Source organism: Calonectris borealis, chromosome 1, assembly GCF_964195595.1.
Source record: "Calonectris borealis chromosome 1, bCalBor7.hap1.2, whole genome shotgun sequence".
NCBI lineage: Eukaryota > Metazoa > Chordata > Aves > Procellariiformes > Procellariidae > Calonectris > Calonectris borealis.
Genome location: NC_134312.1, coordinates 73,764,007 through 73,776,677, shown reverse-complemented (window position 1 = coordinate 73,776,677; position 12,671 = coordinate 73,764,007). Strand labels below are relative to the sequence as shown.

Genomic DNA, 12,671 nt, shown 5'->3' with positions numbered 1-12,671 from the left:
GAAGGCTTTCTTCACCGCCCACGCAGCCTGGGCTCAACTCTGCAAAACAAATTTGAGCCGCAGTCAGACTCGATGTCAGACTTTTGCCAGCTGAGCTCCCTCGCACTTCCTCAGTTTCAGGTCATCTGAACACCGTGACAACCTGTGAGGATAAATCAAGCACAGAAGGTGTTTAGGAACTAAACATACACGTCAGGTGTTTCTATAAAACCTACATAAAGTTATATCAAAGTATCCCAAATTCCAAATCCTTAACAAATGTATCACACATTCTGGAAATGGTGGGCAGTGACTTAAAATACAGCCGCACTGGTTATGAAAAATAAAAGGAGATGGAGTAAATCTGGGAGGAAAGCGGGGGAGAATGCACATGCTGACATTTTTTCCTCTGGAGAACGGATCAGTTGCATGAGGCTTCCACCCACTGGGGCTCACCTGGACGGGGTCCACTCTTCGAGTAGCTCTGATGTTAAAACACCACGTAGCAACACAGTAATACCGGCAATCACTGATCTCTTGCTCTCCAGGCCAGAAAGGACCATTAGGACCTGCCAGTCAGGCCTCCCGCCCAGCACAAGAACCTCACCCAGCAACTCCTGCAAAATGCCTGTAACTTCTGGTACAGCACAAATCGATGGCCAGAGCCCACGCAAAGCCCCTGCTGGAATAAAGGCCCTGGTCCTCATCTTGCATTGAGAGCATTTTTAACCGAATACGTTTTCGCTTCCAGCCTGCCCGTCCTCTCCCAGCCACACCAGCTCAGGACCGACATGCCAGCATCCCAGTGAAGAGACCTGTGGCCATAAGCCATTCCCGCCGATGTCGCATGGTTCTGTCCCCAGAAACATCGCGCTGTATGTTATACGAAAACTGTGCATGTTACTGATTGTTCTTTAAGAAATTATTCACACTGGCTCTTTGATCTTTTTCACCACCAGCAAAAATAAAGCTCCAGTTCGGCAAAGGGCTTAAAGCATGTGCCAAATTTTAAGCCCTGAAGGAGGCCCGCTGGCTACGGTGGGACCAAAGGGCTTAAAGTCAGGCACATTCATAACCACATCAGGGCCAAAATCCCTGCACAGCCATTCAAAATGCATCCAAGACTTACACTTTGCTGCTGGAAACTTTATTCTCACTTTACATATAGTCAAAACCTGACAAGAGCTCACTGTCGGATTATGCAGGAAATCTGCAAGTTTCACCAAGGTGTGATCTTATGCTTTTTCACACATTATTGTATCATGCCGCGCCAGAACACTAACGTATGCACAGTTCTAAAATAGCTTGCATTATTACAGCCCAGCACGAAGAACGGCACTGAAAAGCCAACACACAGACCTCCAGAGATTTGCTCCTCAGTCACTTGCAAACTGATAAGGGGTCACAATTACCTTTCTTGCCAAGGGGAAAAAAATTTTAAAAAAAGAATAAACAAAACAAACCAGACTCGGCATTCCAAAACCTTTTTCCCCATTTCTCTCTCTTTTAAATGAAACTGTCAATTGTCAGATTTGTCTTTGGTCATGTCGGGGTGGGAGAATGGGATTTAATAACATTTAACTGACTTGCTATCAAGAAGGAAACATATTTTTCTTCTCTCAAATTTGAAACTGACACTTTCTTTTTTTTTTTTCCTGTTGGCCTACTTTCTTTTAAGTTGCTTTTCAATTATTTATGAAAATGCTATAATGCATTACTTTGCTGTGCAAATGTTTAGAAGAAGGCGATAGTGTCTTTCAAGTGAAAAAACCCCATACATGGTTATATAGGGGATTATTTAAAAGCACTTTGCAGGTGATACTTTATAAAAAACAATATACTTTCATTTGCCCCTCCCACCCCTTCCCATTTTCTTTAAACTGTGTGTTTGAGTCAATGAAAAGAAGTCCACAGCTCCACAGAAACACCCCACTCATTGCTCTCCAGAGCTGGAGCTGTAACAAACAAACAAAAGCTCTACACGGGAAACTGTACAAGGGGCTGAAGCAAAACCTATTAAGACACTGAAAAGACTCCACACTTTCTGAACAGCAAAAAGAGGGTAAAATCTTGTCCCACTAAATAAAGGAAACTAAGAGCAAAACACTCAATGTTTCACTCAGAGTTTTTGAAAGTTGGTTTTTTTTTTGAAAGAGCTGGATTTGGAAACAGCTGTGTTCCCAAGCCCATCAAACACCAGCGAACACTGACTGCTGAACTTCTTTACACAATTTTGGAAATCCCATGTGGGTGCAGGCTCAAGAGGCTATAGCTGCCGAAGGCTCACCACCCCGAGGTTTTAGCATCAACACACTAAAACAAATAGCAACGTCTGCCCTTATGGTAGCGGATAGAAAACCATAATGCTGACCTCCCATGTCTTAAGCTCCGCTCTCACACAGGCAACTTTGGTCTAGTGAGATGACTCGTCCCTATTACAGTCAATGGTGATACGGAACTTCTTGCTATGCAATACTTTCTACAGAAGCCTCTCTCTCTATATCGACAGAGGAAGCCAAGAAGGATCACCTTCACTAGGTTAAAGCTAGCCTTTGGATGTAAACTACAAACACAGATCCTATACACATTCACATTATTGACCTAGTATCAACCAGGAAAAAAAGACCAGAAAGTATCATAAAATGATCACAGATGTACATAACAGTAACATAACACAAACTGAAATGTAATCAGAGAAAGTCAACACATTAAAACAAACCAAAAGCTGCACAGATAGGTTTTGGCACCTCCATCCATAAAGGTTTTCAAGCCTCAACTAGACAAAACCACGGTTGAGCCAACCTAGCACCTCTCCTGCCCCATGCAGGTGGCCTCGCCAGATGACCACCCTGAGGTCTTACCTGACCAAGATCCCTGGTGCTATGAAAGAAAACAAAACTGTACAAGAACTTAGAGAAGCCAATCTCTGCTACTATTAACCATTTAAAATGCCCTCGATATCATTCCTTAAAACTGCAATCCATGTAAATCCTGCAGTCTCTGGAGCTCCTGGAAGACAACTCTCACACTCAATTGTCACAGTCCCTGCAGGCTTTCAGAACAGACAAGTAATGTTTAACAACACAAGTAGCTTAGGAAACCAACCTTTTCCTTTTTTCCCTTCATTAGAGTGACTTAGGCACCTAAATCACCCTGAAGGTCAGCAGGGCACTGTCTGCCTTCAAAATGGGACTTTGGTTGTATTGAAATCTTTCTTTTCTAACTGAACACTGCAGTGCACTCATGTTTTGCTGAATTCAAATGAACTAAGCCACATTCCTAAAGTTAAGCCTATATTCAAATATTGTTCTTAATCAGGGCTATAAACCACACCTCTACAACTCACATGCCATATTCTGAGTTAATTACAACTGGACAGTGAAGACACAGAAACATTTCTAAGCACTTTAGGCTTAGAAGGAGCAAAACTTACGGTGTTGAGATGAAAATAATTATATAAAGCTGTGTAGTTACACAAGTAAATATTTTCCTTTTTCTCATACATAAAAACACAGAATTTAAAACTAAGCAAAGCAAGAAGAAAAACCTTGCATTCTTAAAACTTCACACTCTTGTGCAACGGCATTCTTCTTCCATGTAGCCTCTTACTGCTACTTCTTTATGCTATATTTCTGTGCATTGCAGAGGTGCTTGGGTATAGAACTGCTGCTGCTATTCATGCTGCTGTACCCACACCTTTACCTCCAATATACCTTTAAGGATTAGAATCTCTTGGTTTCTCCATTTTCTACCCCATTTCAGCTTGTTACTTCTCACTAGGAACCACTTTCTGTACCAACACAACGCATTAGTTATTAAAAGAACAGCAGGACATGTGGTAGAAGGTGCAAGACTGTCTTACTTCCCTCCCCCCATTACTCCTCATAAAAACACACATATTGCTATCATTTAAAGATAACATCTTATATAAAGCGAGATATTGGCCTAATGGCATTTTACGACTGGGGGAGGAGGTAAGCATCCACGTAAAGTTCGCAAGCGTGCATTTTAAACGTGTTAGTAACCTACTACACGCGTGCTTACAGAATCGCATCCCCAAGTGTTTTACTGAGCGGGCCACAAGTGCGTGCAGACCTGACTCCCCTCCTCACCCCGGGAGGGGCTGCCCGCAGAACACACCCCGCGTCACCCTGGGGACGCACCGCACACATTTTTACGGTGCTGCTTTCCTCTACGGCACTTTCCTGGCTGAGAGAGGCCTTTCGTTTCCAGAACTGTCAATTGCCTTTCAGAAGCACTAAATTCACATATACATATTTGTACATATTCATCAGCATTTACTCATTTGTAATCTCTCAGGAGAATTAATATTATTCCTCTACAGTCGCAAAACTTCCATCATCCCATGCAAACTGCTACTTACCTACGGCAACCCTGTTTATAGGAATGCCTCATTATATATAATTTCAGGTTTCAAATGGAAACTGTTTTACAGAAGTGACAAGTACTTCAGTATTTCTACTCCAGCTGTCTTTTCTGACTATCGGCAGGAGGCACGAAACTGATCTCAGCAACAAGTTTCAGCGAGAACTAAAAAGCTCACCCTACATGTACACGTACTGACCGAGTAATCTATGCATGACGTGCAAACCTGAACTAATTAATTGTCCTACATTTGTTAATCTCAACCACAACGCATTTAATGCACCATGGTGCCGCTAAACAAACTCGCATTCCCAGGAATCGGAACAAATCATTTCGTTTTCTCAGAATCAGACTGTCCTGCTTCTGGCGGCCGCCTGCATACAACTACAAATATAAAATCAATCTGAAGCACAGCAAAAAGCACAGTATCTCCTACTAAACACACTCCTCTTCCAGATTTGAATTCGTAAAGTAGAATATTGCATTAACACATGCACTTTTTTGTGACTGCATACGCTTCTTATATATTTTGCATATCCTTCATAGCAGATGCATTCAATTTATTATTAAACAGAAGGGTAATTGACACATATATTGCATTTCTTGTTATTATTTATGCATTTGCCTATATCCTAGCATGAGAAGCATGATCTTTAATACCATGGCATAAGGAGCAATGTCATTTCCATGAAAACACAGTTGTATGTTACTGGATGCACACGTAAGGACAGCCAGATGAGCCACAACGGCTGCCTTTGCCTGGGAACCTCAATGTCCCCAGGCTCCTTCCAGAGTCAGTGAAGAAGAGAGACTCCACCAAGAGAGACTCCACCACAGTGCGATTTGGTGGGTGAATCACTGTTACAGAATAGGTGTTTTCTCTGTGTTTGTAAAGAATTCTTTAATACAGAAGTCAGTATCTGCCTTTAATTCAGTCTGCTCTGAAATCACTTGAAAACCACCCATTTTCCAATTTTCTTCTCTTCTCTAATGGTTTCTGAGTATCAACCTGGTCCATTAGGACTAATCTCCCACTAGAAGGTCAGTTGTGACATTAAAATGGTGTTCCCAGCTGAGAAAAGCAACTCTTCCAATCACTGACCAAAGGCACTGACTTAGCCATATAACCGGTATTTTGCTTTCTTTTTTTAAAATGGACTGTAAAATAACTTTTAGATCCTTACTAATAAGTAAATATTTAATTGGTTAGCTGAGGATTACAGCTGTGTCCCCCAGCCCTTTTCATTACACTGAAAGCTTACTCATACACAAAGATTTTATAGCAGTGTAAAAGGTAGACTCCATAATCCTAGTGTAGAAATTGAACCAGTTTAATTAAATGTGTCTTTAGACTGACTGCCACAAAACACAGCATGGCCCTCAGCTGAATTTAAACCTGTTGTATTCACTTACCCCCTATAGAAACTGCAAAGATACTGCAAGCCATATTTACATCTGTTCCAGAGCCAGCTCAATGCTTCTGAGCAGAGCAAGCTTAACAGAATTTTGTCCCCCAAAAACGTGGGCAAAGCAACTTCTTAGAGCAGGAGGAGCCCTTATTGCCCAGCTATGAGCAGGCAACCTCACCCAGTTCTTTGCTGTACTAGCCAACCTTCTACCTTGCCTAAGCCAAAAGCCAGTGCTGAAAATCTGGTTTCAAATTAAATTAAATATATTAACATCATTGCCACTAAGAGCACGACCTTAAATACAATTTTACTAATACTCCAGTATACCTCAAGCATCTCCCTAGGCTTTGACTAACAAAAGCAAATACCCTATGTAGCAAATCTAAGCCTACTGAATAAGATGTCAGCTTTCCCAAGACCTTTTAGACTCGTCTCAAGTAAAACCGAGACCACCCTGCCAGGGACCAGGAGACTACAATGGAAATCTCTCCTCTACGGAATGTGATTTTATTTGGGCTGTGTTCTGTAAAACTATGCTCCTTGCAGAAGGTACAAAATGTCATCAAATTGCACTTGCCAGTTGAACCTCCTCAGTTTCTCTCAGGACACGCTAACAAACAAAAAAGACAGGTTTAAGTGTTCAGTGTCCTTTATCAGACTAGTACAGTATTAATACAGTACAGACTCTCCCATGTATTTTAATTATAACCATTCAAAAGATCAAATATTCGTACATAAATGTATAATATAAATAGTATGAGATTTTTTTCTTGAGGAGATTTTGCAGTAGTGAAGAATACTATCTTTATAAAATAACTTTGACCTGCAATTTTCAGGCAATTCATTTCCTTGAAATATAGGTAAATACTCTTTCTTCAAACAATAATCACAGAATACACTTTAGCTTTGTCATCAGGATTTCTTTTTATTTAAAAGAACAACAGGAAATGCGGAGAAAAGAAAAAAAAAAGACTTCTGTTAAAGGACAATTCACTGAAGGGTCTTTTAGCTGGCAATTGTCAGCACTGCTCAGGGCCAATGGATCAAATTTAACTCTAAAAAGTGCTGATGGTTGTATGAGTCATCACAGTAGGAGCTGGCGCTCTGGGCCACTCAAGTTCAATTTTTGGCGTTACCATGGGGTGTAGGAACTGGGATCTTGGTGAGCAAAGATTTGCTCCGTAGTTGATGCACTGGGTAAAGTGGCATTCTTAAAATCACCAGCCTCCCAAGCAGCTAGGAAGCCAGCAGGAGGTTAGTAGGAAGAGAAAGTAATTGTCCTTTGTGCCTCTGAAAATAGCCAATATTAAAGGATCCTCTTATGTATTACCCGAGTTTCAATCTACGCTTGCAGCTCAAAGGAAAAGAGAGAGGCTGGAGAAGACAGAAAATAAAGCTGTCAGAAATATTAGCGGAGACCCTCCTCAAGCTGTCATGAAGCATATGGTCTCCTCACCTAGAAATGTGTGCAACTAGAAAGGATGTGTGTTCTGTAAGCAACAAAAACTCGTTCAGATAATGCACTTTACGTATACATATACGTAATGCGCTTACGTAACATACCATGTATGTGCCCGTGCCTCTGTGTGTTCACCACGTGCTTGAAGAGGCCGGAGACATGGGGAAAGGTACTGCAAGAATGATCACCTTACACTTATCTAGGATGTCCACCAGTGGAGCAAGCAGCACACGTGGACTCGAGCTGCTTTAACAGACTGTACGCAAGTCATCAGAAATCCACTTCACCTGTAGCCTCCGCTCTCCACACAATGCCCAAAGAAGGTGTAACTCTAGCCTAACTAGCAGTAGGAAGTGAATCTAACGTTTTGGTCTTGACCTGAATGTTCTTACCTGTTACTAAATTTCACAAAGGGAAACAGATCTGGCTTCAAATTCCCCTAGTCCTACAGTTCGGTCACAAATCTGAAAGGAAATTTTCCTGATTGGGTCTGAGCACACCACGAAAAAGGACGAAAATTCCCAAAAGCCCCAACACTTCAGTGCCAGCGAAGAGGAGCTCATTCTTGTTTCAGGCTTCAATTCGTACGCTGTCTAAACCGAAGCTGGATCTGAACTTGACTACATCATAATATATCGTGAGTGATGAATTGGACCATCTTTAATGTCTTGAAGAAATGGAGAATATAAGCAAAACAGATTATTAAAAACACGAATTTACAGTACAGGAGACTTTAAGGCTTTACAAGGGCCACTCCCAGGGTGTAGGGCCCAGTTGCCCACCTCCTCCCCAGCAACACTCCCGCCGCCTTCAGTGCGAGCACGGCTCTGCCCATTCAGGGCATCCTTATGTAGAAAACGGGAAAAAAACCTTCTTTGCTAATAGGAAAAAAATTCTTGTAATAATACTAATCTATTTATAATGGTCAAAAAATATGACAGCTTACAACAGCGTCACAGCAGTGCTTTGGCAATATTTTAGCATACTGTTGTATTTTTAGAAGGACTGTTCATTTACTTTCTCCTAAATGCCGGAATTCTTATTTTTCAACAAACGCTCTATTTTTTGGTGTATCCATATGCCAACATCACAGTGTTTTGTATCAGGGTAAGTACAAACTGCAGGCAGAAACAAAGCTCCTGTATACACGTTGCATTACAGCAGCACTGTCAGAGATGCCAAGTCTCAATCCCCTCCTATGCTTTATGCAGCGATAGTTAGCTACGCCACTTACAAACCTTCTTGGAACACAGCGGTACGTTTTTACAATGAGTAACAGAAAACTGCTGTTTCTTCATCCTGAACACTGAGGAACTATCCCATTGTAAACAATACATCTGACAGTTTGATGATATTGCTCAACCTAACTGGTTTTGGCAAGCAGCACGTAAGATAAAGGTGCAGCAAGATATATGTTTAAGCACTTTTATATTTTCTCAGCAGAGACCTCAGAAGGGTACCTTACCATTTCAAAATTCATTAGCAAGCTACCTGCATACTTAAGTGAAAAGCAATAAGCTCTCTGTTAACTCTCACCTGGTACTACAAGACCACAACAACAGGATGATCACAGTCCCCAAGAACCCCTACTAGAGCTGGAGCTCCAACACGTATAGACAAAATTCACATGCTTTTATTTTCTTTCTGAAAAGCATGTATTAGCTTCCATCGCTTACAAAAACTTATACTAGGCTAAATTAAATACATGTGTACCCACATGTTAACTGAATTAACTCGGAACAGTCAATACATCTCAAATGTCCATCTGTTTACATAAGACACTTGCAGCTTTCAAGTCTTGTACTCCTTATAGTGTAACTCTCAACCAAAACAGTTTAAGTTCAAGCAGAAAGCTCTGCTGCAAGATTTCCATGCATAATGGCCATGTGTTTATTGGGTTCTCATGTTCAAATCATGTCAGACTAGACATGCTATCCATTCGCAAAACGGAACACATCGATGCCAGCCTTTCCCTCTTCAGCTGGAGCAGCCTCATAAAACAAAGCTGGCTATAACCTTGCCAGATATTACAGCTAAATTAAAAAAAATCTCCCCTTGCAATCCCAGTTTAATAGCTGTAAATAGTGTATTTTGCAAGATGAAGAATTCGCTTCTGAGGCAATAATGTATTTCCCAGTGCTGGGAAGGATTAAGAGGATATAAAAAGCAGATAAAAGTAGCTGTTCTCAGGTAAGTTTCAGGTGATAAAATATTTTCATGAAGGACTTTGTACTAGCTCCTTATGTATAAGATGCTGCTTTTTAGTGAGTGGTTCACTTCAGCAAGGCTGCGGACAGCTAGCTGTATTTAAATTGGGAGGAGAAAAGCCAGGACACATTATCTTACAGTTCCACAGCTGGACTCAAACTTCCTTTTTTAATTTGAACTAAAGTTAATATTCCATTCTTTGACAGAGATGGAGCAAAATGCATCTCTATTAAAAAAACCCAAAAACATTTCCTTTCTAATTTTAGGATATTACTGGCTTTCCTTTTACAAGAATTAAGTGGTAGCAACAATAACAAAAGCTACCTGTACCAGCGAGCGATACCAGCCTCTCAAAGAAAATAGTTCTCATCAGACACCGTCCTCCTGGACGCCCCTACTGTATTGTTGTTGTTGTTGATGATCGCGATGTTGAACGCCTACAAATCTCCCACGTGCCTATTTCGTTGGCCTGCTGGTTTAAAAAAAAAAAAAAAGCTAGAGGCCATTATTCATGAGCAGTAAGAAAACAAATCACTCTTAGACCTACTCCTCTTGCAGATTCCCACACTTATTACCCAAAATCCCACAGCTTGCTATTGGTTCTACCCTTGACCAAAGTACAGGGCTGAGGCAGCATGCCATCCCCAGGGAAAAGCCGAGCACGTTCCTCCCGGCAAGCGGCTCCGGTTATTCTAGGATCGCAGTCGGGCTGGAATAAAGTCCCTTAACTTTTCTGAGAAGGCAGAGCTCGCTCCTAGCTCCAGTGCCTGGGCCAGCCCGACTGGGGGGCGGCGGGGACGAGCGCGGCCGCGCTCCGCACCCCCACCGGGAGATCATTTCCCCCCCCGACCCGCTTTCTTTTTGAGGGCAAAGCATCCGAAACGAGCGAACCGAGAGCCTTCAGCCCCCTCCTGCTCCGGCAGAAGCGAGGAACGTGCCTCGCAGAAATATGTCAACAGCCTCTTCCCGCTGCCCCCCCGCCCCCGCCAACCCCCCGGAGCCGGTGCCCGCCGGTGCCCCCCGCGCCCCACGGCCGCAGCGCAGCCCAGCGCCCGGCTCGCCCCTGCGCGCCTCCCCGGCAGCGGCGCGGCGGCGGCCGCCGCCGCTTTGCACTCACGCACGCACGCACGGAGAGGCAATTACAATAATTTAAAGCTTCCTGTCCGCCGGCTCCGCCGGGATCCCGCGGGCTGAGCCATGCCCGGGCAGGGCGCGGAGCGGCGACTCCCCCGCCACACACGCGCGGGCACCGCGGCCGGCCCGCCCCCGCCCGCCCCCAGCCCCGGCCGCAGCAGCAGCAGCAGCAGCAGCAGCAGCAGCAGCAGCAGGAGGAAGAAGAAGAGGAAGGGGGGGGGCGTGACAAGTTGTGCCAAACTTCGGGAGGTGTGCGAGCGCCCGGGAGGCAGCCGGCCGCGCTGACAGCCGGCCCCGCCGCCTCCCCCGCCCCGCCAGCGGCGCCCACCCCCCGCGCTGCCCCTCGCCAGGGCCCGCCCGCCCGCCCCCGCCGCCCGGGGAGCCCCGCGGGGCGCTGGGCACTGAGCGCCGGCCGGGGAGCAGCCGCCGGCGGCCGCAGCGAGGAAGAAAGTTAAAACGGCGGCGGTCGCGCACCTACCCGCTGTCTGTAATGTCTCCTCCGGGCGCGGGATGCTAAGTGAGACACTGGCGGGGTGGGGAGAGGCAGAGGTGCGGGGAGGGACCGGGAGACGGGTGTTTGGTGATCTCTTCCCTTCTCTCTCCCTTCCTTCCCCCCTTCCCCCTTCTCTCTGTCTCTCAAGGACGAGGTGAAATCCCTTTGCTGGTCATGAGGCGGCTTCAGAGACAAACAACACAATGAGAGTGCAAATAACAAAAGGCAAAAGAAAAAAAAAAAAAAAACAACAGGAGAGGGAGAGGGAGACCGGGAACAATGGGGGAGGAGAGCCTCGTCGCGCCGCGCCGCGCCTGGCCGCCGCCGGCACCCCGGCAGGCAGAAGGAGGAGGAGGAGGAGGCGGCGGCGGAGGAGGAAGGCGAGGTGGCGGCCACGGGGAGGGGGCTGCGCGGGGAGTCCCCCCGGCGCGCCGGGGCTGCCTCAAACCAGCCCCGACCTCCTCCCCGCCGGGTGCCGCCGCCCGCCCCGCCGCGCACCGGGGCGGCCCTGCGCGGCGGCGGGGCGGCCAACGGTAAGTGACGCGCCCGCCGCCCCCCGCGGAGCCCGCGAACGGCCATCGCCGCCACCATCATCATCATCACCGTCCCTCGGGGCGGGGGGGGGGCGGCTGTCCGCCGCTGGAACGAGCGGTGCAAAGCGGCGGGGGGCACCCAGCCCTTCCCGCCTTTCGCCCCCCCCTGCCCGCCCGGGAACTTCTTCACCGAGCGGGGCTGTCGCGGGTGCCGGGGACGTCGCTACCGGGTCCCTTCCCGAGGAGCAGTCCCCCTCCCGCTCTTTGCTAAAAGTAAACACCCGGGAGTTGCGTGTTCGTGGGCGTGTGCGTGTCCGCTGGCACCTCCTGCACCGGCTGCCCCTGTCAACCGGTGCGATCGTGCGATCGCACACAGGCACAGCCGCCCGTGGGGACGCCCGCCGCAGCCCCTCTCCTCAGCTCCCTCTCTTAATTTCCGGGACCTCCGGCCGGGCGCAGCCCCCACGCGTGCGCAGGAACCCGAGGGGGAAGCAGAAGTTTGGGGTCTCCCCGCGCCCTCCCCCTCCGCGCTCTCCCCAGCGGTCGGCGAGGAGAGGCCGCCCCGCGCTCCTCAAAAAGCCGCGGCGGGTTGGAAGATCACCGCTGTGTTCTCCGCGGCCGCGCCGCGAGTGGGGTCCCGCGAGTGGGGCGCGCAGCGGCGGGGTTACCTCAGCGGCGGGCGGCCTGCGGGCTCCCCGCCCGCCCGGGGTGGCCGCCGCGGGGCCGGGAGGGCTGCGGCTCTCCGCTCTCCGCCCGGCGGCCTGAAACCCGTCCCCGGGGCGGAGGGGCAGGGGGAGCCCCCACCGTCTCACCGCTCCCCTAGGCAGGCGGGGAGCGAGCCTTGCGCCTGGCTCAGCAGCCCGCCTCTGCCCCGGACCCCCTGGTTACCTCCTCCTCTCCGCCAGCACCCCCCGCCGCTCCTCGGGTGAGCACGGCCGTGTCCCGGGCTGGCCCCGCGGCCCGGCCGCCGCCAGCGCCCGGGGACCCGCACCCGCCCGCGGGGACCCGGCCGGCCGCTCCCGGGGCTTGGCGTGTGGGTGGGGGTACGTGTGTGGGTGCGGGGGAGTTGT

General features: G+C 47.8%; 1 protein-coding gene across 3 annotated transcripts in view; it reads right to left on the bottom strand.

Moving 5' to 3' along the window:
- Positions 1 to 12,345, bottom strand: part of SOX5 (SRY-box transcription factor 5) — a 651,312-nt gene extending 638,967 nt beyond the window's left edge. The window contains exon 1 of one of the 3 annotated variants that reach the window (XM_075160498.1): positions 12,270 to 12,345. The gene's annotated coding sequence lies outside the window, so the exon portion shown is untranslated. Of the gene's footprint in view, positions 1 to 10,584; positions 10,710 to 12,269 lie in introns of those variants that run through there. The other 2 variants (XM_075160507.1, XM_075160488.1) reach the window with 2 other exon arrangements.
- Between the last annotated feature and the right edge of the window lie 326 nt (positions 12,346 to 12,671).